This window comes from Desmodus rotundus, chromosome X (genome assembly GCF_022682495.2).
Source record: "Desmodus rotundus isolate HL8 chromosome X, HLdesRot8A.1, whole genome shotgun sequence".
In the NCBI taxonomy this organism is placed as follows: Eukaryota; Metazoa; Chordata; class Mammalia; order Chiroptera; family Phyllostomidae; genus Desmodus; species Desmodus rotundus.
The window spans coordinates 67,707,574-67,733,994 of NC_071400.1; the positions used below are offsets into that span (position 1 = coordinate 67,707,574).

Genomic DNA, 26,421 nt, shown 5'->3' on the forward strand with positions numbered 1-26,421 from the left:
ACCAAAGCATTTGTGACTATTGTACAGAGACACAGACCCCACTCACAAGGACTTCTATGGGAACACTATATAGAAGGGGTTGTTAATAGATGAGCCTTATGATTCCTCTGGGGCTTCTTTTTCTCTTCAGGTATGGATGAGGCTTGTGGTCTTTAACATTTCAAGGGCATCATCACTGTCATCCAAGACATTGAGACCTTTAAAATTACATAACTTTCAGGTTAATTGTTGACCTAGCTTTCTTAGTTTCTTAAATGCAGTTAACATTTTGCTGAGTTTTTAATATTTAAGAAACTATGCTGGGGAGGACTTCCGGCCAAGATGGAGGTGTAGGTAGACACAGTGTCCCTCCTCACACAATCAAAAGAAGGACAACAATTTAAAAAGAAAAAACAACCAGAGCTGACAGAAAATTGAACTGTATGAAAGTCCGACAACCAAGGAGACAAAGAAGAAACATTCATCCAGACCAGTAGGAGGGGCAGAGACAGGCAGCCGGGTGGAGAGGACTCGCGGCAAGGTGGCGGCTGGCGGAGCCAGCGAGGTGGCAGATTGTGGAGCGGGGTGGGCAAAGCTGCAGCTGGCTGGCAAGGAGCAGCTGGTGGACCAGGCAACAGACCGCACAACCCAGAGTTCCAGCGTAGGGAAATAAAGACTCAAACCACTGATTGAAAACACCTGTGGGGGATTGAGGTGGCAGCGGGAGAAACTCCCAGCCTCACAGGAGAGCTTGTCGGAGAGACCCACAGGGTCCTAGAATGTACACAAACCCACCCACTCAGGAAGCAGCACCAGAAGGGCCCAATTTGATTGTGGGTAGTGGAAGGAGTGACCGAAAACCAGCAGAGAGTGGAGCAGACGCCATTGCTCCCTCTTGGACTCCTCCCCCACATACAGCGTCACAGTGCAGTGACCAGCATTACCCAGCCCTGGTGAATATCTAAGGCTCCACCCCTTACTTAACAGACGCGCCAAGACAAAAAAAAAAAAATGGCCCAAATGAAAGAACAGATCAAAGCTCTAGAAAAAATACAACTAAGCAACGAAGAGATAGCCAACCTATCAGATGCACAGTTCAAAACACTGGTAATCAGGAAGCTCACAGAATTGGTTGAATTTGGTCACAAATTACATGAAAAAATGAAGGCTGTGCTAAGAGAAACAAAGGAAAATATACAGGGAACCAATAGTGATGGGAAGGAAACTGGAACTCAAATTAACGGTGTAGACCAGAAGGAAGAAAGAAACATCCAACGAGAAAAGAATGAAGAAACAAGAATTCAAAAAAACGAGGAGAGGCTTAGGAAACTCTGGGACATCTTTAAATGTTCCAACATCCGAATTATAGGGGTACCAGAAGGAGAAGAGGAAGAGCAAAAAATTGAAAACTTATTTGAACAAATAATGAAGGAGAACTTCCCTAATCTGGCAAAGGAAACAGACTTCTGGGAAGTCCAGGAAGCTCAGAGAGTCCCAAAGAAGCTGGACCCAAGGAGGAACACACCAAGGCACATCATAATTACATTACCCAAGATTAAAGGTAAGGAGAGAATCTTAGAAGCGGCAAGAGAAAAGGACACAGTTACCTACAAAGGAGTTCCCATAAGACTGTCAGCTGATTTCTCCAAAGAGACCTTACAGGCAAGACGGGGCTGGCAAGAAGTATTCCAAGTCATGAAAGGCAAGGACCTACATCCAAGATTGCTCTATCCAGCAAAGCTTTCATTTAGAATGGAAGGGCAGATAAAGTGCTTCTCAGATAAGGTCAAGTTAAAGAAGTTCATCATCACCAAGCCCTTGTTATATGAAATGTTAAAGGGATTTATGTAAGAAAAAGAAGATAAAAAATAGGAACAGTAAAAATGACAGCAAACTCACAGTTATTAACAACCACACCTAAAACAAAAACAAAAGCAAACTAAGCAAACAACTAGAACAGGAACAGAACCACAGAAATGGAGATCACATGGAGGGTTATCAACAGGGGAGTGGGAGGGGGACAGAGGGGGAAAGGTACAGAGAATAAGTAGCATAGATGATAGGTGGAAAATAGACAGGGGGAGGGTAAGAATAGTGTAGGAAATGTAGAAGCCAAAAAACTTATAAGTATGACCCATGGACATGAACTATAGGGGGGGAATGTGGGAGAGGGTGTGTGCAGGATGGAGTGGAGTGAAGGGGGCCAAATGGACAACTGTAATAGCATAATCAATAAAATATATTTTAAAAAAATAAAAGAAAATAAAGGAACTATGCTGGGGTGTCAGGTGGTGCGAAGAGGAAGCAAAGAAAAGGTTTCTGGCTCCAATGAATTGACACTCTGAGTGGAGCACAACTGTATACACTGAACCAAAAGCCAGGTCGGGCTGTGTGGCTGTGTGGGGTTAGGGCACATGGGATCAATTGTAGACATAATACAGGAAACATATTCAGGGAACAGATTGTGGGCCTCAATTGCTCTTTTGGTGCTTTGCGGCTCCATTCTATTAAAGTATGGGTTGGCATTTGTGAGTAAAGGCTTGGGTTGATTTAGGCCTGCCTAAGAATGATGTTTGTCTCCTATATTCTGTATCTTTGAAAGCAGTAAAGATAATTGGAGGATATAGTGTCTGCTTCAGTTGTTGTATGGAGCTGCACCTAGCTTGGCATGTGGACTGTTGGCCTGTGTGAGGGTGGTGTAAAAGGTTGGTGGCAAAAGGGGCTGTGGATTCTCTGTATCAGTAAGACCCACAAACATCTTGGCTCTCACTGTAGCAGTCATACAGTACCTGTGTGGGTGAGGAGATGGAAGAAGGTATGTACCTGGGTGGCTACTGGGTCTCCCATGGACATGGAGCTTCTGTCCCTTATGTATTTCCTATTCTGTATTATTCTCTAAAGCTAAGCAAATGTATTAACTGAAAACCTGTTTAGATCCTGGAAATCTTTTTGTTGGCTTCAATCCACCACTGCAGCTGTGCTGCTGCACTGATGCCTTGAATGAAAGGTTAGCAGTATGAGCCCTGGGTGGTGTGGCTCAGTGGATTGAGTGCTGGCCTGTGAACTGAAAGGCTGCCTGTTCAATTTCCCATCAGGGCATATGCCTGGGTTGCAGGCCAGGTCCCCAGTATGGGGCCTTGTGAGAAGCAACTAATATCTCTCACACACTGATGCTTCTCTCCTCTTTCTTCCTCCCTTCTCCTCTCTCTAAAAGTAAATAAATAAAATCTTAAAAAAAAAGTTAACAGTACGAGGTGGGGAGATGTCTTCAGAGCGGTTGTATTGAGGATGATGGAGACCTGAATTGGGGTTATAGCAATGAGAAGGTGAGAATGGTGAACATCTGTACCCATGACAAGCACTGAGACTCCTATTAGAAGTTCAGGCAAATTGTCTGGGGCGGGAGGGAGAATAACACTCTAACTATAGCTCTTATCAGAGGTCTGAATGGTGTCAGGGGCTCTTTCTAGTGTATAAACATTTTAATTTTTTAAATTTAAAAATAACTTATAAACAGAATGTGATATTTGCCGAGCACTATTCTGGACACTTTATAAATATTAAGTCATTTAATTCCTAATAACTCAATACCTTTTATACTTTATCGATAAGAAAATTGTGGCACAAAGAAGTAAAATAACTTGTTCAAGGTCGTCTAGCTTGAACTCAGGCAATGTGACTCCAGAATCCCTGCCATGAACCCTTACGATTCCTCTAGCTTCTTTTTCACATTCTTCCTCGTAGGAAATGAGTGGAATTAATAGTTTTTTGAAATGTTATTGTTGATAACTGAGTGAGAATGCTCACGCAGGTTAGAGCTGCACAGGGTTAGGTCATTGGGCAGTTTCTAGAGAGCACAGACTCCTTACATAGTATGTAAGTGAGGATGGCTTGTACCCCTGTCCTACTACCAGGAAAGGCCTGTGCTACAGTTGTAGGGCCTCACTGAACATCTATTTGACCCCTTTGCTACTGAGACAGCCTCTTCCTCAAAATTCTTAGGATCAGAAGGTGTATCTTTCCTTTTCTCTTAGCATCCATTGCAGGGCTTGCAGCTTTAATGCTCCAGCAGTCTCCTGCTTTGCCTCTTCATAAGGGAGTGAATGAGTTTACTTTGGGAGAAAACCCAAGCAAGGCCTGAGCAATAGGTGTGCACTTGAGGCTTGCTTAGGGATTCAGACATTGCTTTTGTTGTAGTTTTTTTGCCTTTTCTGGGAAGAAATCTCATTGTTAAAACATGGGCTTTCTACCCTCGCGTTTTAATCATAGCAAAGAAAGCAAACGGTATTATTAAAAAAATTATTACATTACTTCTTACATCATCAAGACCACCAGTTATGTGTGGTGGTGATTTTTGTATTTACTCAGCTTTTTTTTTTTTGTTTTTGCTAGGTGGGTAGAGAAAATGTAGCTTTTTCATTATGATTTTTAGTCTTTGCCAGAAAGCAGTGACTTGGTTTCTAGGTTGACATTGTCAGCAAGCAGCCTGAAGTTTTATCACAGCCCTCCAACTTCCTCACACTGCTGGCTGAGCAGAGGTTGCTGAAATATATCAATCAAGTTGTTGGTATTTTCATTGCCATATTTTGTACTGAATGAAGCATTCTGTGACTGAAGCTGTCAGTGACATGTTTCCATGCAGTGGCCTAACACGACAGAAAGATACCTGCTTATGAAGGAAGAATCTTCTGGAGCTTTCCCCTACAACTCTGCTTTGAACCCACAACAGAATCCTTGTATGGCATCTAGTAAATTGCATCCTCATTGTTACCATGACCTGCATTTCACAAAGAAGGAATAATTTTTCCAAAGTTTTGGAGCTCTCAAACCACCTACTTAACATCATTTTTAATGGTTTCATTGGTATACATAGTTGTGAATCAGCCTTCATATCTATCTTCTGTGCTCCCCTCCCCTCTCCTGTTCTCCACTCCCCACCCCCTCTCTCCAAACTTTTACCTACTTTATTGATTTAAGGGCCAAACAAAGTAGCATTTGGTCAGTTAAAAGCACCTCATTGAAAATACAGCACAGTGCTGTCAAGTAATACCAGTCACATGATTTGATGACAGGAAGGACAATCTTTGGGTGATGTTGCTTAGGCCACCTGCTCATTTATTTAAAGGGTCCCTTCACACATCATTGATGAAAGAAGGCAAGAGCATAGGACTGTGGCACACATTGAGTGGTTGCTAAGTGCTTATCCATGAGAACAGGTGGGCTAGTAAATCAATGGTAAGTCAGGAAGGGAGTGAGACCAGCCTGCCTCATTCTCCCTATGACACCTGTAAACTTGATGTGCTGAGCCACTGCCCCCATGAGCACACCCTGTATCTCTTTCAGATGTGGAGTTGATTTTTTAATCTCATGGTGTGGGTCAGTAGTCAAACTCTCACTGTCCCAAACTATAGGACAACAGTTTGATTTCCTACATTCCTGGCCTGGCAACCCATGAGGTTCTGAGATAAAAGCTGAGGACTCAGGGCCCTGGCTTTAACTATGCAGCAGAAAGAAAGAAGGAGCTCCTACCCTTGGCGACAGCATGGGTGGAACTGGAGAACATTATGCTAAGTGAAATAAGCCAGGTGGTGAAAGACAAATACCATATGATTTCATCTATAAGTGGAACCTAATCAACAAAACAAACAAGCACGCAAAATAGAACCAGAGACTTGGAAATAAAGAACAAACTGACAGTAACCAGAGGGGAAATGGGAAGGAATAATGGGGGGAAAAGTGTGAAGGCTGAAGTCAAGAAACATGTATAAAGGACCATGGACAAGGAAAATGGCGGAGGGGGGGAGGGTTAAATATGGGAGAGGGAGGGACACCTGTCATTGAACAACATTTTAAAAATTTAAAAAAAATTATTGTCACTAATCCAGAATAAATGAAAACTTAATTTCTTAGAAATAGTACTGTACTTCCTTATTTCTACTTATACCCTTCAATCAGTTTTTAAAAAATTAATTATCCATACTTTTTAACATTCCTGTATGTAAAAGAAATTGCTTCACTACAACACTACTGTTCTTCCAATATTTTTCTTGAGCCCCTCAACACTCTTCACTCTCCATCCTTACCTTGACCATCCCTCCCCTGTGCCCAGCACCTTCGAGCAGGGGTCATGCCGCAGGGTGATGAGCAGTGGTGTAGTCTCACCTGGCCTTCTGTTACTAGGATTTCACTTTGGAGAAGATTGGTAGGATCCTTGCAAACACAGTATCAGTGATCTGGGATGCATCAGTGGCAGAGTGAATCCCCTTTTTCCTGTAGTACTCCACCAGCAGGGTAGTCTGAGTATGGTAGGTCTCCAGGCAGATTTTCAAGGTCTTCTCATTATCATCTGATAGGTGGACCAAGAGTTCCCCAGTGATGTCATCTTTCCTGGGTTCCTTTGAGGGTTGAATTCCTCATGGTAGGAACAGCCCTCAGGGGGTGAATCAGCCTTCCTGTGATTCTCTGGATTAGCAGAGAGTCTGGGATGCAGAATTCAATGGCAGGATCAAGCCTCTCTATCTTCTTCTCCATGAGGTCGTCAAGCATTTCTGCCTGGCTCACAGTCTAAGGGCAGCTATCTAGAAGAAAAACATCTTTGCATGGAGGGGTGTCCAAATTTTTCTCCATAAGTTCCACTACTACTTCATTGCTCACCAGTTTCCCAGCATCCATAATTGCTGTCAGCTTTTTTCCCAGCTCTGAGCCAGAAGCCACCATGGCCCTCAGACTTTCCCCAATAGCCAGATGTCAGGCATAAATGTTTGGCTAATTTAGGTGCCTGGGTACCCTTGGGCAGCCCTAGCAGCTTGGCTGGGATGCCTTTAGGACTCTCTGGAGCAGGTTCACCTGTAGGCACATTAGGAGCCACAGTCCCTGAGCCTTCTCACCACCATTCGCATCTTATTTGATTACTTTCTTAAATAATGCACTTCTTTATGTGTATTACTTAAATTAAACATCATAAATGGGGTTGATAAAACTCTTTCCTTGCTTCACTGAAGTTTAGTTTTTACAAATCTTAGAGTAATTCAAGTAAGTATGGTTTGGGGAGGAAACAGTTCTTGTACAGGAAAAACTCTCTATTGTGCTCCATTTTTCTGCGAATAACTCTTTTAGTTAGATTAACAAACATTGTAACAGAAACTGTGTTTTTTCAAAAAGCCATAGATCACTGCATTTATATTTACAAAAGCTATAAGCAAATGGGTATTTTCCCCTTATTAGGAGGACAAATGGTTAGAAATTAAGGCAGTGAAAATTCTAAAACATAATGAAACTCTAAGTTAAGGCTTTTTGTTTATTTTGAATCTCACACATAGGCTACTTATGTGTGGAACACTTGCATTTTGAGGCAAAGTAAAATTAAAGCTATTGTTGTCCCTGGTATCCAGTCCCCACAACAACAACAAAAAAACTAAGGAAAAGTTTTTCTTAAAGCACAGGATCATCAAAATAGATTTTTGGTTTATCAACACTTAGACTACGATAGGAAACCCATGTTTATTCTAGTGTTTGTATGATGAATAGTTCAGACTATGAAGTTATATGTTGGTTGAGGATGTGGGAAGCAGGTGTAAAAAAGTGCTTCTTGCTGATGAATGTTACCAACTGCCTTCACTAACTGCATTTACAACAATATATGAGTATAATCATCTCTTCTTTTTTGTTTACTTATTTGTAGCTACTCTTCCTTACCTGCACTGGACTGTAAAGTCCATAAAGTCATGGTCCTTGATTGCTTGGGTCATGCTTGCTCAAAGATTGGTTGTATGAGAGTTTCCATAGTCTTTGGTGGGCTGGTGGGGAAGCATGGAGGGAAGGTCATTTCTCAGTCCTTGGCCTTTACTTCAGAAGCCAGGCTGTGTTGTGATAATTATACTAATTTAAAACTGTGCAGCATCTGAAGATGTCTCTATGAAAACTGAATTTCAAAGGAAACTTACTTACACCTTGGAAACTTAATGAATGAATGTCTTTAAAGATTTTATTTATTTATTTTTGGACAGAGGGGAAGGGAGGGAGAAAGAGAGGGAGAGAAACATCAATGTGTGGTTGCCTCTTGTGCACACCTTACTGGGGACCTGGCTCACAACCCAGGCATATGCCCTAACTGGGAACCCTTTGGTTCTCAGGCTTGCACTCAATCCACTGATCCACACCAGCCAGGGCTGGATGAATTTTTAAAAAGAGAATAATTTGCTCCTAGTTTTGGAAGCCAGAAAAACTAGAGGCTGAGGGGTGTGCCATTTCCCTCAGCCTCTTATTCTCTTGAAGTTTTTAGTTCTATCCAGGTTAGTGTGACTGAAATGAACTATTGCATCTTTGAAAGTTATACTCTTCTCTGTATGATTAGATTGGTAAGGTGGAGACACATCTTGTGTATTCTCTACCATTCGAGAGAATTGTTAATAAAGTCTCTGGGAAGTCTCATTAATGACTCAATCTTAGATGTGGAAAGAGCCTCATCTATTAGAGCTGTTGAATTTAAGCAGACTATTATATTAAACTCTATTAGGGACAAAAATTATTTCCTAGAATTTTGTACAATCAACTCAAAGTTAAATTTTATCTTCTAATTGGATCACAAAGGTAATCAACACAGTTGACAGGACTGGGAAAGGCCAAGATATGGGGGTGATGAGGTGCCCACTCAGTGGTACCACATTTTTGTGCTTGAATCAAGTTAATTGCTCATGTGCTTTCTAAAGAAACTCTTGTTTGTGATTTTAGAACTTCCCTTTGGCAGGCAAGAATTTACATATCAGGATCTTTGATTGTTTATAACAAATAACTTTATAATGAACACAACTGGAACTGTAGTTTATAGAGTTATGAAATTGCCAGCTTATGGAGGTCCTCATTAATGACCTTAGTCACATTGGTTATTTATCTGGCTCCTGTTAGAAGCCCAGCTGAAAATTTTGGTATTTGAGAAAGAAATGTTCTTAAAGAATATATTATTAATTCTTCAAATATAATTTCAGTCAGAGTTCTGGCCAAGATGGAGGTGTAGGTAGATACACTTTGCCTCCTCTCACAACTAAAAGAAGGACAACAACAAATTTAAAAATAAAAACAACCAGAACTTCCAGAAAATTGAATTGTATGGAAGTCCGACAATCAGGGAGTTAAAGAAGAAACAATCACTCAGACTGGTAGGAGGAGCAGAGATGGGCAGCCTGGGCAGAGAGGATGCTCAGCAAGGTGGCAGTGGGCACACCGGGCTGGGGAGACAGAGGCTGGTAGTCCCACATTTGCGTGAAGATAAATCAGGAGGAATAACTGGGGAGCAAGACAGAGCACGCAACCCAGGGTTTCAGCACAGGAAAAGAAAGCGTCAAAACTTCTGGTAGTAAAAATCTGTGGAGTTTTCAGTGGTGGGAGAAACTCCCAGCTTCACAGGAGAGTTCACTGGAGAGACCCATGGGGTCCTAGAACATACACAAATGCACCAACCTGGGAGTTGGCACCAGATGGGCCCAATTTCCTTTTGGTAGTGGGGGAAGAGACTGAAAGCTGGCTGATTGTTGAGCAAGTGGCATTGTTCCCTCTCTGACCCCTCCACTATAGACAGTGCCACAACACAGCAATGTGGGGTGCTCCACCCTGGGTAACACCTAAGGCTTCATCCCTTACAACATAACAGGCATGCCAAGACAAAGAAATATTGCCCAAATGAAAGAACAGATCAGAACTCCAGACAAACAACTAAGTGACAAAGAGCCAACCTATCAGATGCAGAATTCAAAACACTGGTAATCAGGGTGCTCACAGAAATGGTTGAGTATGGTCGCAAAATAGAGGAAAAAGTGAAGGCTATGCAAAGTGAAATAGAGGAAAATGTACAGGGAACCAACATTGAAGGGAAGGAAACCGGGACTCAAATCAAGGATTTGGACCAGAAGGAAGAAATAAATATTCAACCAGAATAGAATGAAGAAACAATTCAAAAAAATGAGAAGAGGCTTAGGAACCTCCAGGACAACTTTAAACGTTCCAACATCCAAATCATAGGGGTGCCAGAAGGAGAAGGGGAAGAGCAGGGAATTGAAAACTTATTTGAAAAAATAGTGAAGGAGAACTTGCCCAATCTGGCAAAGGAAGTAGACTTCCAGGAAATCAGGAAGCTCCAAGAGACCCAAGGAAACACACAACAAGGCACATCATAATTACATTAGCCAAGATTAAAGATAAGGAAAAGACTTAAAAGCAGCAAGAGAAAAGCAGAGAGTTACCTACAAAGGAGTTCCCATAAGACTATCAGCTGATTTCTCAAAAGAAACCTTGCAGGCAAGAATAGTCTGGAAAGAAGTATTTGAAGTCATGAAAGGCCAGGACCTCCATCCAAAATTGCTCTGCCCAGCAAAGCTATCATTTAGAATGGAAGGGCAGATAAAGTGCTTCCCAGATAAGGTCAAGTTAAAGGAGTATATCATTACCAAGCCCTTATTATATGAAATGTTAAAGGGACTTATCTAAGAAAAAGAAGAGGATCAAAACTATGAAGAGTAAAATGACAACAGACTCACAGCTATCAACAACTGAACCTTAAAAAAAAAAAACTAAGCAAACAGCTAGAACAGGAAAAGAATCACAGAAATGGAGATCACATGGAGGGTTATCAGGGAAGGAGGCAGGTGGAAAGTGGGGGAAAATGTACAGGGAATAAGAAGAATTATTGGTGTGTATAAAATAGATGGGGAGGTTAAGAACAGGATAGGAAATGGAGAGGTCAAATAACTTATATGTACGACTCATGGACATGAACTATGGTGGGCGAATGCTGGTGGGTAAGGGGATGCAAGGCGGAGGGGAATGAAGGGGAGAAAGAAAATGGGATGACTGTAATAGCATAATCAATAAATTATCGTTAAAAAAGTAAAACAAAATTTCAGTCAGAAAAATCAGGTAATGACTGATTGGACCATATTATGTTGTACTTCATTATTCCACCCCCAGAATTGTCCTTATAGAATCAAACTAACATTATGTCTTCAGTATTCTCTGAGGGCTACTTATATGTGGAATGCCTTGGCATTTTGTAGAAAAATGTTAAGGTTATTGTTGATCTGAGTGGTTCCCTTCCTAATTTCCACAATAACCCTGCCACCGATTCTTAGAGCACAGAAACAACAAAATAGGATTTTTATGTATCAAGCCTTAAGCTAGAATAGGAAACTCATGTTTAGTCTCATGTTTCCCATTTTGCTCTTGTTTTGTGCTTCAAAAGTGCAAAATTTTAAGCTAATTTTGTGTGGTTTTCTTCAGGTAATTTTTTTGGTTGATTATGGCTTTTTTTTTTCTGTTGGTTTTATTATTGTGTTCAATGATGTTCTAACTGTATATTTTTAATTTAAGTCATTTTAATCAGTTGGATAAATAAAGTATGTTTCTAAGGAGAATGAAGATTTTGGATGACCCTACTTCAGTGTTTGTTAGGATATTTAAGAAAAGCACTGCTTAGACTTCCTTGAACATATTTTTTCTTAATGACTTTAACACTTTATTACCCAAACATAATAGAAATTGCCAAAAGAAATATTAGGGCAATTTTATTATTTTTTTAAATAATTTTTTTTGTTCAATTACAGTTGTCTGCATTTTCCCCCAACCACTCCCTTCCCCACAACAGAAAAACCCACCTCACACCCTTGCTTCCATCCCCCACCCCGGTTTTGTCCATGTGTCCCTCATAGTAGTTCCTGAAAACCCTTCCCCTCATTATCCCCTCTCACCTCCCCTGTGAAATATGTCATCGGCACTTTAATAGGGATTGCATTGAATCTATAAATTGCTTTAGGTAGTATGGACATTTTGATGATGTTAATTCTTTCAATCCATGAGCATGGTACATGGTTCCATTTGTTTGTGTCTTCCTTAATTTCTTTCTTCAGTTTTGTGTAGTTTTCTGAGTACAGGTCTTTTACCTCCTTGGTTAAGTTTATTACTAGGTACTTTATTTTTCTTGTTGCTATATCAAATGGGATTTTTTCCCCTGATTTCTGTTCCTGATATTTCATTGTTGGTGTACAAAAATGCCTTTGATTTCTGAGTATTGACTTTGTATCCTGCTGTTTTGTCAAATTCACTTATTAGGTCGAGTGGTTTTTTGGTGGAGTCTATAGGATTTTCTATGTACACTATCATGTCATCTGGAAACAATGACAGTTTTGCTTCCTCCTTTCCAGTTTGGATGCCTTTTATTTCTTTTTCTTGTCTGATTGCTGGGGCTAGGACTTCCAACACTATGTTGAATAGGAGTGGTGAGAGAGGGCATCCTTGTCTTGTTCCTGATCTTAGTGGGAAAGCTCTAAGTTTTCGCCCATTGAGTATGATGTTGGCTGTAGGTCTCTCATATATGGCCTTTATTATGTTGAGGAATGCTCCCTCTGTGCCCACTTTGCTAAGTGTTTTTTATCATGAATGGGTGCTGTACCTATCAAATGCTTTTTCTGCATCTATGGATATGATCATGTGATTTTTACCTTTTGTTTTGTTTATGTGATGTATCATGTTTATTAATTTGCTAATATTGTACCATCCTCGCATCCCTGGTATGAATCCCACTTGATCATGGTGTATGATCTTTTTAATGTATTGCTGGATGTGGTTTGCCAATATTTTGTTGAGGATTTTAGTATCTATGTTCATCAGCGATATTGGCCTGAAGTTTTCTTTCTTTGTTGTGTCTTTGTCTGGTTTTGGGATTAGGATGATGCTGGCTTCATAAAAAGAGTTTGGGAGTCTTCCACCTTCTTGAATTTTTTGGAATAATCTGTGAAGGATAGGGATTAGCCCTTCCTTAAATGCTTTGTAGAATTCTCCTGTGAAACCATCTGGTCCATGGCTTTTGTGTGTTGGAAGCTTTTTGATTACTATTTCAATTTCATCACATGTTATTGGTCTGTTCAGGCTTTCTGCTGCTTCTTCATTGAGTTTTGGAAGGTTATATTTTTCTAGAAATTTGTACATCTCATCTAGGTTTTCACATTTCTTGGCATATAGTAATTTCTTTTTTTTAATTTTAATTTTTTATTGTTATTCAATTACAGTTGTGTGGCTTTTCTCCCCATCCCTCCACCCCATCCCATCCAAACCTCCGTCCCTCCCCACTTCCACCCTCCCCCTTGATTTTGTCCATGTGTCCTTTATAGTAGTTCCTGTGGCATACAGTAATTTCTTACAATAATTTATATTTCTGTGGTATTAGTTGTAATCTCTTCTCTTTCATTTCTCATTGTGCTTATTTGGGTCCTCTGTCTTTTTTTCTTGACGAGTCTGCTTAAAGGCCTATCGATTTTGTTTATCTTTTCAAAGAACCAGCTCCTGGATTTATTGATTCTTAGAATTGTGCTTTTAGTCTCTATGTCATGTAATTCTGGTCTGATCTTGGTTACTTCCTTCCTTCTACTTGCTCTGGGTTGTCTATGTTGTTGTTCCTCGAGTTCTTGTAGGTGTAGGGTTAGATTGTTTATTTGAAATGTTTGTGTCTTTTTTAGGTAGGCCTGTATTGCTATGAACTTCCCTCTCAGGACTATCTTCACTGAGTCCCATAAATTTTGGATTGTTTTGAGTTCATATTCATTTGTTTCCAGAAGCTTTTTGATTTCTTCCTTAATCTCATTCTTGATCCATTCATTGTTTAATAGCATGCTGTTCAATCTCCATGAGTTTGAATGTTTTTAGGTTTTTTCCTTGAGGTCTGTTTCTAGTTTCAGTCCCTTGTGGTTGGAAAAAATGCTTGATATGATTTCAATTTTGTTGAATTTGTTGAAGCTTGTTTTATGTCCTATCATGTGGTCTAACTTTGAAAATGTCCCATGTGCCTTTGAAACGAATGTGTATTTTGCTTCTTTGGGATGAAAGGCTCTCTATATAGCGGTTAAGTCCATTTGATCTAGGGCCTTGTTCAATGCCACAATATCTTTGTTGATGTTTTGTTTGGAAGATCTGTCCATTTTTGACAGTGGGGTGTTAAAATCCCTTAATATTATTGTGTTGCTGTCAGTATCTTTCCTGAAGTCCTCCAAGATTTTCTTTATGTATTTGGGTGCTCCTATTTTGGGTGCATATATATTTACAATGTTTATGTCTTATTGGTGGATTCTTCCCTTGAGTATTATGAAATGACCTTCTGGGTCTCTTTTAATGGCTCTTTTTTTTGAAGTCTATTTTGTCTGATATGAGTACTGCTACCCCTGCTTTCTTTTCCTGTCCATTTGCTTGGAAAATTTGTTTCCAGCCCTTCACTTTCAGTCTGTGTAGGTCTTTTGTTCTGAGGTGGGTCTCTTGTAGGCAGCATATGTGTGGGTCATGCTTTCTTATCCATCCTGCTATTCTATGTCTTTTGATTGGGGCACTTAATCCATTTACATTTAATGTTATTATTGAAAGGTACTTATTAATTGTCATATTTTTGTACCTGTGTTCCTCTGTCTCTCACTGTTTTTCTTCCTGTTCTTAAAGGAGACCCTTTAGCATCTCTTGCAGAGCTGGTTTGGTGGAAGTGTATTCTTTTAGACTTCTTTTGTCTTGGAAACTCCTTATTTGGCCTTCTAATTTAATTGAGAGCCTTGCTGGATAAAGCCGTCTTGGTTGCAGGCCTCTGGTTTTCTCTACTTGGAATATTTCTTGTCATTCCCTTCTGGTTTGGAGTGTTCCCATTGAGAAGTCAGCTGCTAGTCTTATCAGTGCTCCCTTGTATGTTACTTCCTGTTTTTCCCTTGTGCCTTTAGGATGCTCTCTTTGTCTTGGAATTTTGCCATTTTAATTTTGATGTGTCTTGAAGTGGGCCTCTTTGGGTTCCTCTTGGTTGGGACTCTCTGTGTTTCCTGGATTTGGGTGACTTTTTCTCTCCTTAGATTAGGGAAATTTTCCATCATTACTTTTTCAAACAGGTTTTCTATCCCTTGCTCTTCTTCTTCTCCTTCTGATATCCCTATTATACGGATATTATTACGTTTCATGTTGTCCTGCATTTCTCTTATCCTGTCTTCATTCTTTCTGAGTCTCTTTTCCTTTTCTTGCTCTTTCTGGGTGTTACATTCTACCTTTTCTTCAAGCTCACTGATGTGATCCTCTGCTTCATCGAGCCTGCTTTTGATTCCTTCTACTGTGTTCTTCAGTTTAGAAATTGTATTCTTCATTTCCTCTTGGCCCTTGTTGATAGTTTCTATTTCCTTTTTCATGTTGATATAGTTTGCAGTGAATTCATTGTAGTTTCCCTGTAGTTTTTGGTAATTCTTTGTGAGCTCATTGAACTTCCTGATAATCATTGCTTTGAACTCAGTACCTGATAGTTGACTTGCCTCTATTTCATTTAGCTTTCTTTCTAAGGCTTCCTCCTTTCCTTTCATTTGGGGATTTTTTCTTTGTCTTCCCATTGTTTGTTTGTGTTCAGTTGGAGGGGGAAGGCAAAATGGTTTAATACAGCAGGAATATATTCTATGGTATTTAAAGTACCAACCTGTATAGAAGAGATGGGAAATCCTTTGCATATGTATAGTGTTAACTGTGATATTTCACCCAAGTAGCCACTTTTTAGAAAGGGTGGAAAAGATATAAGACTCTTCTTAGGAGGGGAGAATGATTGTGTGTTGGATCTACAAAGCAGTGAGCCTGTGGGAGGTCAGATTATGAGGTAAAGTGAGAGTAAAGGATAAAAAATAGGTGTAATGTGTGAGAGAATAGAGTTAACCACAACAGCATTGAAGTTCCGGAAATAGTGAAGTGAAAAGAGGTCTGAGAGGGGTGCTGTATAGTATTTACAATTGTATGGAACCGCAATTATTTATAATAGTAATGGAGCAACAATCATATGATAGAGTCTATGTGAATAACAAGAACAGGAACTACAGGACCTAGATTAGTGTGCTATTGGAACACAAGTGAAGTGAAAGACGAAAAATTAAAAATACACTTTGAAAGAGAGAACAAGGGAAACCAGTCAAACAATGCAATTTAACAAACCAAGCAAAGAAGACTAAACAGAAAGAAGAGAAATAAAAACACTTATAAAACATGTAAAAATAATGAAAAAATAATAATACAAATATACAATAACTTGCAAGTTCTCTGGAGTAGCACAGTGAAATTTGTCTCACTGTCTGAGTTGTTGGGATGACCCCTCTTTGGGTCTAACTCTGGTCCTTTCACAGCTCCAGGTTTTATCGTCTTACTTGTGGGAATAATAATAAAAAGAAAACCAAAAGGGAAGGAAGGAAGAAGAAATTTAAAAAAGAAAGGAAGGAAGGAAGGAAGGAAGGAAGGAAGGAAGGAAGGAAGGAAGGATAAAAAAGGAAAGGAGGAAAGAAAGGAAGAAGGAATAAAAAATAAAAAAATAAAGAAAAAAAGAAAAAAGAAAGAAAAAGGAAGTCTCCTGATGGCTTTAAACAACCCAAACCTGTTCTGCTGGTCTTCCTGGCTGCAGCAAGCTGAGAGGCGATTGGTGGTGTTGGGTGCAAGGTGCCCCTGGGCGTTGGGGTCAGGCAAGCTCCGCCTTGGAGCTGTGGGCATGGTCCTTTTGGTCTCTGATGCTGAGTGGGACTGGCACTGGGCCTCCGGTTTGGGCATACGCATCCCAGGGGTTTTGGGTGTGAATGCGCAGAAGCTTGGCAGCAGCTGGGGCTGGGTGGGGGGCAGCTGGGTCAGTGGCGCACCTCTGCGGTCGCAGGTGGAGCTGGGTGCCCTCTGCCACTGGGGCCAGGGTTAGGGGTGCAGTCGCAGCCCTGGCAGCAGAGGTGGGCCCATGGCTGAGGCTGCGGAGGCTGCTGGGGCGCAGCAGGGGAAGGTGGGGGTGGCTACCCAGGGAGAATTACCCAAACAGCCACTGAGTGCCTCTTTTTCTCTTTTTCTTTTTGAAAAATTCCTCCTACTCAAGCCTGCCGCTCAATACAAGGGCCTGGCCTCTCACACAGCCCAACTTTCAAACCAGACCGGGGACTGTCCAGGTCCGGGCCCTTCACGGACCAACTCTTCCCAGCCTGTGTCCACAGTCTCAGTGGGTGCACACTGCCCCTGTGTGTTTACCACTTTGTCCTTATTCCCCCCCTGCAACTTAAAGCATCCAGGTCCCTCCTGGTGCTGCTCAAACCTTGTATGGCAGGGGAGGGAGCCTTTGACCTGGCTCTCTCCCAAGAATCTTGCAGCAGCCCCCGTGGGGGCAGGGCCCAGGGCTGCAGCTGACCTGGACCCTGCGCTGGTCCCAGGGACCTTATTGTCCCAAAGCACTCTCCTTACTGTCTGATTTTTCAATGTCCTCTACAATTTTGGCCTCCAATGTTCATATATGCTGAGATACCATTGGTTGCTCACTCTATTCCTCAGAAGATCGATCGGCTAGGTGTTTCACCAGTGCTCAGGGGGAAGTGGACTCCACTCCCACCTATCTCGCCTCCATCTTCCATCTCTTTAGGGCAATTTTTGTAGTACTAAGTGGGATTTCTATTCACTTGACCATTTGTATAATGCAAATCTATAATATATATGTCCATTTATAGGACTTGGAGCACCATTTGAGTGTTTTCCAGGAATATAGACTGCACTTGAAACTGCTTTTTATGACATAGCTCCTGTCTGCAATGTTCAAGAATATGACACTCCCTCTACCCAATTATTTTATTATTTCTTTGGGGAAATGCAATTAGATTATTCTAGTGACTGCATGTTGGCGTAACTCATGTGATTAGGTGAACAGGATGGAGGACCAGGCCTAGTATTTTTGTTTTGATTTGTCCTGGGCAGGCCTTATCCTTTTGGTCAGACTTCTGCCTTTATCTGGAATCCAACTGACTTTATGACAGGGTAGTTTCCGCTTTGTAAAACAGCAAGGAACTGGGATTACACAGAAAAAAAGAAAAGGAAATGAAGAAAAGCCAAATTATTATCGAAGTGGCTCCAAATAGGCTTTTAAAGACACTTGGGAATTATTTGCCTGTTGATTATCTGAATCATCTCTTCCTGTTTGGGTGTAAGTCAGTAAGACCAACAATTTTCTCCTGGATATTTTGAACCAGAAGAGTGAATACCTTCATGATATATAGGCTTAGATTCCTCACAGTTGTATATTTCAAGGTTTTTTTTTTTTTTTGGAAGCATATTTGGGCAAGGTAATTACTTCTCTGTGCTTCTTTAGGGCTTGCCTCTAGTGCAGCACTTCTGCTCTGCCAGAGCTACTTATCTTACAGAGTAGGATCCTGCCTTAATCATCTCAGGACTCTCAGTATCTAGTGATCAACTAATGCAGGCAACAGGGAGTCCTTTCTTGGTTGATTTTCATTTGTTATAAGATTAGGGACTCTAAACCTAAGCATATCTTTACCAGATGTCATTGAAAGGCAGAGAGCCCTCTAAGGTTCTGCAAACATTCACTTCGCCAGTTCGCCACTTACAGATGTGTTGCACATCCAGTTCTATACATATGAGCACTCGTTTAGGATGCCGAAGTCTCAGGTCTGAGTCACTGCTTCACTCTTTCAGTACCTATTTGTACTTAAGCAAATCATTTACTGTCTGTAGTTTCCAGCATCCTGATGTACAAAAGAAGACTCATATGGGCATTGCCTACCATAGAGGGTTTTCGCCAGGAATAAAATTAAGTAGTGTGTATAAAGACTTGTCAAGGCTGAAAAACACACTATATGTGACGTTAGTCATTCTTTCTTTTAAGTTTTATTTTTAAAAGATTTTATTTATTTATTTTCAGAGAAAGGAGAAAGGAGGGAGGAAGAGGGGAGAGAAACATCGATCAGTTACCTCTCCTGCATGCCCTTTCCGGGGACCAAACCTGAAACCCAGACATATGCTCTGACTGGGAATCGAACTGGCAACCTTTTACTTTACAGGACGATGGCCAACTAACTGAGCCACACTAGTCAGGACACATTTGTCATTCTTTTTGTTTTATTTGCGAAGAACTTTATATTTTACATTATTTTCTTTTATTTTTAAAGTATGTTTTGTTGATTATGCTATTACAGTTGTCCTATTTTTTTCTCCCCTCTATTCCCCTCTGCCCTGCATCCCACCCTCCCACCAGCATTCCCCTGCTTAGTTGATATCCGTGGTCGTACATATAAGTTCCTTGGCTTCTCCATTTCCTATACTATTCTTAACCTCCCCCTGTCTATTTTCTACCTACCATTTATGCTTCTTATTTGCGGTACCTTTTCCCCCATTCTCCTCCTCACCCTCCCTGCTGATGTCCCTCCATGTGATCTCCATTTCTGTGATTCTGTTCCTGTTCTAGTTGTTTGCTTAGTTTGTTTTTGGTCTTTTATTTTTAGGTTCAGTTGTTGATTGTTGTGAGTCTATTGTCATTTTACAGTTCATAGTTTTGATCATCTTCTTTTTCTTAAATATGTCCCTTTAACGTTTCACAAAATAAGGGCTTGGTGATGATTAACTCCTCTAACTTGACCTTATCTAAGAAGCACTTTATCTGCCCTTCCATTCTAAATGAAAGCTTTGCTGGATAGAGTCATCTTGGACAGAAGTCCTTGCCTTTCATGACTTCAAATATTTCCTTCCAGCCCCTTCTTGCCAGCAAGGTTTCTTTTGAGAAATCAGCTGATAGTCTTTTTTTTTCTCTCTTTTTAATTGTACTTTATTGATTATGCCATTACAGTTGTCCCCACCTTTCTCTCCCCCTGCCCCCTCTACTCAGCCTCCCTCCCCTCCCTCAGGCTGATAGTCTTATGGGAACTCCTTTGTAGGTAACTCTCTCCTTTCCTCTTGCTGCTTTTAAGATTCTCTTTTTATCTTTATCTTAGGTAACTTAATGATGATGTGCCTTGGTGTGTTCCTCTTAGGATCCAATTTCGTTGGGACTTGCTGGGCTTCCTAGACTTCCTGGAAGTCTATTTCCTTCACTGGTTTGGGGAATTATTCCTTCATTATTTGTTCAAATAAGTTTTCAATTTCTTGCTCTTCCTCTTCTCCTTCTGGCACTCCTATGATTCAGATGTTGGAATGTTTAAAGTTGCCCCGGGGGTTCCTAAGCCTCTCCTCATTTTTTTTGAATTCTTGTTTCTTCATTCTATTCTGGTTGAATGTTTATTTCTTCCTTCTGCTCCCAATGATTGATTTGAGTCCTGGTTTCCTTCCCTTTACTGTTGGTTCCCAGTACATTTTCCTTTATTTCACTTTGCATAGCCTTCACTTCTTCCTCTATTTTGCAACCATACTCAACCATTTCTGTGAGCACCCTGATTACCAGTGTTTTGAACTGTGCATCTGATAGATTGGTTAGTTCTGTTTTTGGAGCTTTGATCTGTTCTTTCATTTGGGCAATATTTCTTTGTCTTGGTGTGCCTGTTACATTGTAGGGGGAGGATCCTTAGGTAGTCACCAGGGCAGGGCACCCCACATTGCTGCGTTGTGGCACTGGCTGTGGGCTAGGGGTCAGAGAGGGAACAATGCCACTTTCTCATCTCTCAGCCTGCTTTTAATCACTTGTCCCACTGCCCACAAGTAAATTGGGCTTTTGTTGGGCTGATTCCTGGGTGCGTGGTTTTGTGTGCATTCTAGGGCCCTGTGGGTCTCTTCAGCAAACTCTCCTGTGAAGCTTGGCGTCTCTCCCACTGCTGCAACCCCTACAGTTCTTTACCATCAGAGGTTTTGAGGCTTTCTTTTATTGCGCTGGAACCCTGCTTTGCATGATCTGTCTCACTCCCCAGTTGTTCCTACCAGCTTATCCACAGGCAAATGTGGGTCCATCTGGTACATCAGCCACTGCCTCGCCCGCCCAGTCTGCCACCTTGCCACACATCCTCTCTACCCCGGCTGCCCATCTCTGGCCCTCCTACCAGTCTAGGATGAATGTTTCTTCTTTAACTCCTTGGTTGTGGGACTTCCATACAGTTCGATTTTCTGGCAGTTCTGGTTGGTTTTTGTTTTTAAATTTGTTGTTCTTCTTTGGGTTGTGCAAAGAAGGAAAGTGTATCTACCTATGCTCCATCTTAGATAATGTTTTTCTGTTCAAGCATTTCTTTTGGGTTTTTTTTTTAATTACTTTATTTTTGTCCAATTACAGTTGTCTGCATTTTCTTTTGGTTCTTTTTTAAATTACAGTCTTGGACCCCCGCATTACTCTCTTTGACCCCTTTCTGTGCTTTATTTTTTGCCATAATACTTACCACATTCTTTATGTATGTTATTTACTTATTTTCTTTCTTGTGTTTCTCCTCCTACAAGAATGCAAAGGAGTTCTGTGAGAGTAGGAATTTCCATTTGTTTTATTCACTGATCTATATCCCCAAAGACTAGGCCAGTGTCTGGGATATAGTAGGGGCTCAACAAATACTTGTTGAATGAGTATGTGGTCCATAAGGGTAGAGGCAATGATGAAACCTGCCAGATCAGATTGAGGAGGGAGGACCTTGTAGAGCATAATATGAAATAAGACTGGGGGGCATTCATTATGGCCAAATTATAAAAAGTAGACTATGTCGAGGTGAGTCTTAGGGGTTCTATACAATTGGAACATACATTATTTATAAAGACGAGCAAAATTTTATCTGTAATTCACTTGTCATCTGGGAGGCATTAAGAAATAGTAGAAAGAACTCTGGTTTTGGAATTGAAGTATATCAGTTTGAATCCTAGTTCTCAGTTTATGTGATCAGACCAGTTTTGTGACCTTGGGCAAGTTATTAGAAGATCTAGTGTTCTTAACTGTAGGGTAGTGTTAATAATCCCTACCTCATAATGTAGAAGAGATAATGTTGTCCATAAAATCCTTAGTACAAAGTAGATATTCAATAAGTATTTCTTATCCTACACTGATTGATTTGAAACTATTATCTCTAAACATACTAAAATGCACTTTTTCTGTTTGGGGAAAATTACTTAGAATAACAGGAAGAAGCAAAGAACATTGAGGTAGTGTATTTAAACTGTGTTTTAGAAAAACTACCTACTGAATATGAGTAAAAATGAAAAGGAAGATACTATATTTGGATGTTTCACAGTCATGAAAAAAACCCACAGAAATAACCAGTAAGTTTTCACTTCTTCAAAATGGTTTGAAAACTTGAGTTAATTACAGGAAAGAGAAAAATTCGGTGTCAGTAATAATATGGCTTCCAAAAGTACCACACCAAAGGGAAGCCACTGGGGTCTGGGGAGAATTGGCCTTTCCTGATTGGTCAGGTCCTCATTGATGTTCCCTTCTGGGGAGGAATCCCATGTTGACATGAACATGGAACGCTAACATGACCCTCTGCACATACATTTTTAAAAAGATTTTATTTACGTATTTTTAGACAGAGGGGAAGGGAGGGAGAAAGAGAGGGAGAGAAACATCAGTGTGTGAGAGAAACATTGAGTAGTTGCCTCTTGTATGCACCCTGACTGGGGATCAAACCCGCAACCCAGGCATGTGCCCTGGCTGGGAGTTGAACCTGTGACCTTTCAGTTTGCAGTCCAATGCTCAATCCACTGAGCCACACCAGCCAGGGATACACATAAATTTTTAATATTAAATTCCCTACTTGTTAAGGGTCAACTAAGGAAACATTCTGCTGGAGAAGCCTTGTGCATTTTCTGTATAACTGGTTGTTAAAGATGTTACCCTTTCTTGCTAATTGAACCTTGGTAAGGGCTCATGTGACAGATTTGTTTTAGAATTAGGATTAAGCAAACATTTATTTGTCTTAACTGGTTTATTTCCTTTTATCAAAATGATGCAAATCAAATGGCACAGAGTGTTTTCTTTCTGTTTCAGTTGTCACAAAACCCAGAACACCATGTCATGCTTGAAGACAGTAACAGAAAGTTGAGGAGAACCATTTAATTCCTCTTTATGGTTTAGTATTACTGGTTTCTATTTCAATTGGCTTGCTTGCTGTAGGGTACTGTAAAGGCTTTATAAAACAACCATATTGTACCTGAGGCTGATCCATATGGTTTTAGCATGTAACTAATTTCACATTTCCCAACATTTTGTAAATATATACTATTTTTACATACACCACATTGAGAATTTAGATTCTGAATTCTAAACCAGATCTGTCACATGAGCTCTTATAAGATGTACAACACACAAATGAACAGCAATGAAAATGCATAACTTCTGTTTTGAACATGAGTAACTCTCAAAAACATAATATTGAAAAAAGGGAGATGCAGCAAAATCCATGTAGTAAACATGGCAGACAATGCTACTTGCCCCCCAGTATCTGCTTTGTATTTCTTCCACAGTAATGAAATTTTAGAAGGAGAAATGTTTTCCTACAAAGAAGACTTTCTTTTTAGCCTTTCTTGCAGCCAGATATGACCATGTGACCAGATCCTGACCAGTGGGGTGTGAATGGAAGTAGTGTGTGCATTTTATAGGCTGTGTCCATAAAGGGAAGGGAAGTCAGTTCTCAATTCTCCCTGAAATGTGGGCCTGGTGGTGAGGGCAACACCCTGTGGATGGTAGTGCAGTAAGACAGAGGGCCCAGCATTTTGTCTCAGGAATATTTATGCTCTGACTCTCACATGAGAGAAATATAAACTCCTGTCTTGTTTGAGCCATTATTATTTTGGTCTTTGTTCCAGCAGCTAAACCTTTTTCCTAATGCCATATAATACCATTTACATAAGAAAAGAAGCAAATGAATATTAGATATTTTTGGATGTATGTATTTAGTAAATCTTGGACTGGGTAAAGACTACAATGAATGATGCTTATCTTAGAGTTAGAAGGGAGGGAGTGGGACTGGGAGGGGAAGAATACAGCCTGTTCTTTGTCTATGCACTAAGCGATAAGGGATTCTCTCTCTTCTGTGTGTAGTGCTCAGTCAACCACGACTGAGTAGGACAGTTAATTCAGTAATGAATGATGAAGGATCTGTATGTTTGAGATTTTTGTTTGCTTTATGCCAATCTGTTTTCTGATGGCTTTTAGCAGTGATTTTTACCCCTGTTTGAAGTGACTAGATCAGCAGAAAGTATTGGTATTATCTAGTCACCCTTAAAACAGACATGGGGACACAGCCAGAGCTGCCATTATAGGAGTGAGCTTTGAAACAGAACTGGGAAAAAAGATGCTTTTGTAGTTTGATGTTAAGACCTGTGGCACAGATGTTGCCAGAGAAGGCTTGCAGGCTGCAAGACCCACACAGTTAGCACGTACCTTGGCTCAGACTCTGGCAATGACATTGCTGGCCCCTAAGCTGAAATTGTCAGCAGCCTGAATGACTCTCTCAGGGCTATGCTCATGTTAACCAGGCTCAGAGAACCCAAACCTAAACCAGAGCGCCAGTTTACTAATGTAGGATAAGAGAGTTTACTGTTAAACATAGCAGAATGTATATTTAGGCAGAGCAGAGGATTTTCTCTGTGTAGACAAGGAGCAAGGAACCCTGGGTTGTCATCAGAAGGTTGCTTAGAGAGGACAGTACGAACAGAGGTAATTGGTTATGATATGCTCACATATAGACTTGAAAAGGCTGATGGGTCCATATCCTTGGCAAGGATAGGCTTGTCCCTTCTCCACTGTTGGCCCAGGTAAGGCACTATATCCTTTCAGTCAGCCAGTGGTTGCATGGATGGTCTCACCATCTGACTATTGGAGGTTTGCTTTTTTCCTCTTTTTCACAGGATTTTTTCCAAGCTACTACCATTGAATGGACTGGATTTCCCCTAAATGAATCTCAGGTACATTCCAGGTAGGTCACTTGCAGTTTGGGGATTCCCAGGCTCTTCAGGGCACACAGATGGCTGGCTAATCCCCTGGTTTACTCCCACAATTTGACAATCACATCTAACATATGGCAAATTTTCTGGCCAACTCTGAAGAAAACCTTCATTCTATTACCTTTAAATCTATGGAGATCCTCAGTGCTGCTCCCTTATTCCACGTACATTCCATGATACTTTTAGTAGTATTTTTGAATGAGGCTCTTCCCATCACATACGAGGATTTTCTGTCTGCCCAGTTGTCATCCCTTCTTTCACTCAGTTTGCTTAAACATGGAGTTACCGAAGGGCCAGTCCTTGTTCTGATAACTGTGTTTTACTCTCTTGCCTATGGTTTCAGGTATCATTTTTACATAGCTGACTTACAGGTCTTTATTTTAAGTCCTATATGTAATTTCTACAATACAGTCTTGAGACTTACTAATTTTGAAAATTATTTTTTTTAACAAGATAGTACACCATAGTACCAAATTAAAAAGTTCCAGAAGACAACGGAAAAATAGGCCTCTGTCCCTGGGCAGAAATGTGTCCCATTCTCTTCCTTGGAAGCAAATGATGTCATTTGGGCCATTTCCCCCTGAAGGTCCTATGCTGTGAAATGAGTGTATGTGATGACATAGCACCTTCCGTTTTTAATACCAGCTTTGCTACTGGACATTCTCACTTCTGTAAATGGTATCCATATGTTACTAACCACCTAACCTCAAAGCCTTGGTGTTTTCTTTTACTTATCTTTGTTTTTTTCCTCATTCATATCTTAATCACCATATTCCATGAATTTATTCATGGTGTATTTTCCTTCCTGTTACACTAGATTGCTGTCAGCACCCAGCTAGATGGTGAGGTGACCTTCTTGCCCACACAGCATTCAACTGCCTGATTACTCACTGAAATCTGTAAGCCCCCACTGCTGTAATATAACTAGGAGGATGGTCAATGAATTCTGTATCCAATGCTTATTTTTCTTTTCTACAATTCACCTTCAATTGGATTATGGACTCTCAGGGCACAGAAATCACTGCGCACTGTATGTGGTATATGCCCTTTAGTGCTTTACATAGTCTTATACATAGAGTGGGTTTTCAACATATATTTGTCACATGATGAGATGAACAGTGATTTATTTATTTATTTTTTGTTAGTTTAAGTCTGGGGTCCCCAACCTTGGGCCACAGACCTGTACCGGTCAAGGCCTGTTAGGGAACCAGGCTGCACAGCAAAAGATGAGCTTGCATGTAATGTGCTTGAATCATCCCGAAAACATACCCTCCCCTTCCCCCCAACCCCAACTGTGGAAAAATCATCTTCCACGAAAACTGTCCATGGTGCCAAAAATGTTGGGTACTGCTGGTTTAAGTAATTAAAATGTGGACATTTTGTTTTTAAAAACATGGAAAAAATAACTGGCAGAGAATATAATTGCAAGAAGATGAGTAGATAAGTTGCTGTATTTATGATGGTTTATCAGATTCTTTTCATGAAAACCTTCTCTTTTCTCGCTCTGTAATATTGCACCACTGCCCTACTCTAGCACCTTCCACATACTACGTGTGTTCCTTCCTTCCCTTCGTTTTGTTCCTCCTTAGTACCTATAAAGTACTATGTAATTTATGTATGTTGTTTTTAATATAAAATAAGCCCTATAAGATTAGGACTTTGGGCACTCTGTTGACACTGTATTCCCAGTGCCTGGAATGTGTTAAACTGCTCAATAAATATTTATTGAACGTATAACTGTTACCGAACAGCAATTGGGGT

At 40.6% G+C, this 26,421-nt stretch overlaps 1 protein-coding gene and 1 pseudogene across 1 annotated transcript in view; one reads left to right on the plus strand and one right to left on the minus strand.

Annotated features, from left to right (window-relative positions):
• The window catches only part of SLC9A7 (solute carrier family 9 member A7), a 171,683-nt gene that overhangs the window by 36,689 nt on the left and 108,573 nt on the right, over positions 1-26,421 (plus strand). The gene's annotated exons all lie outside the window — the stretch shown is intronic.
• Positions 6,156-7,705, minus strand: LOC112322383 (adenylate kinase 2, mitochondrial pseudogene; annotated as a pseudogene).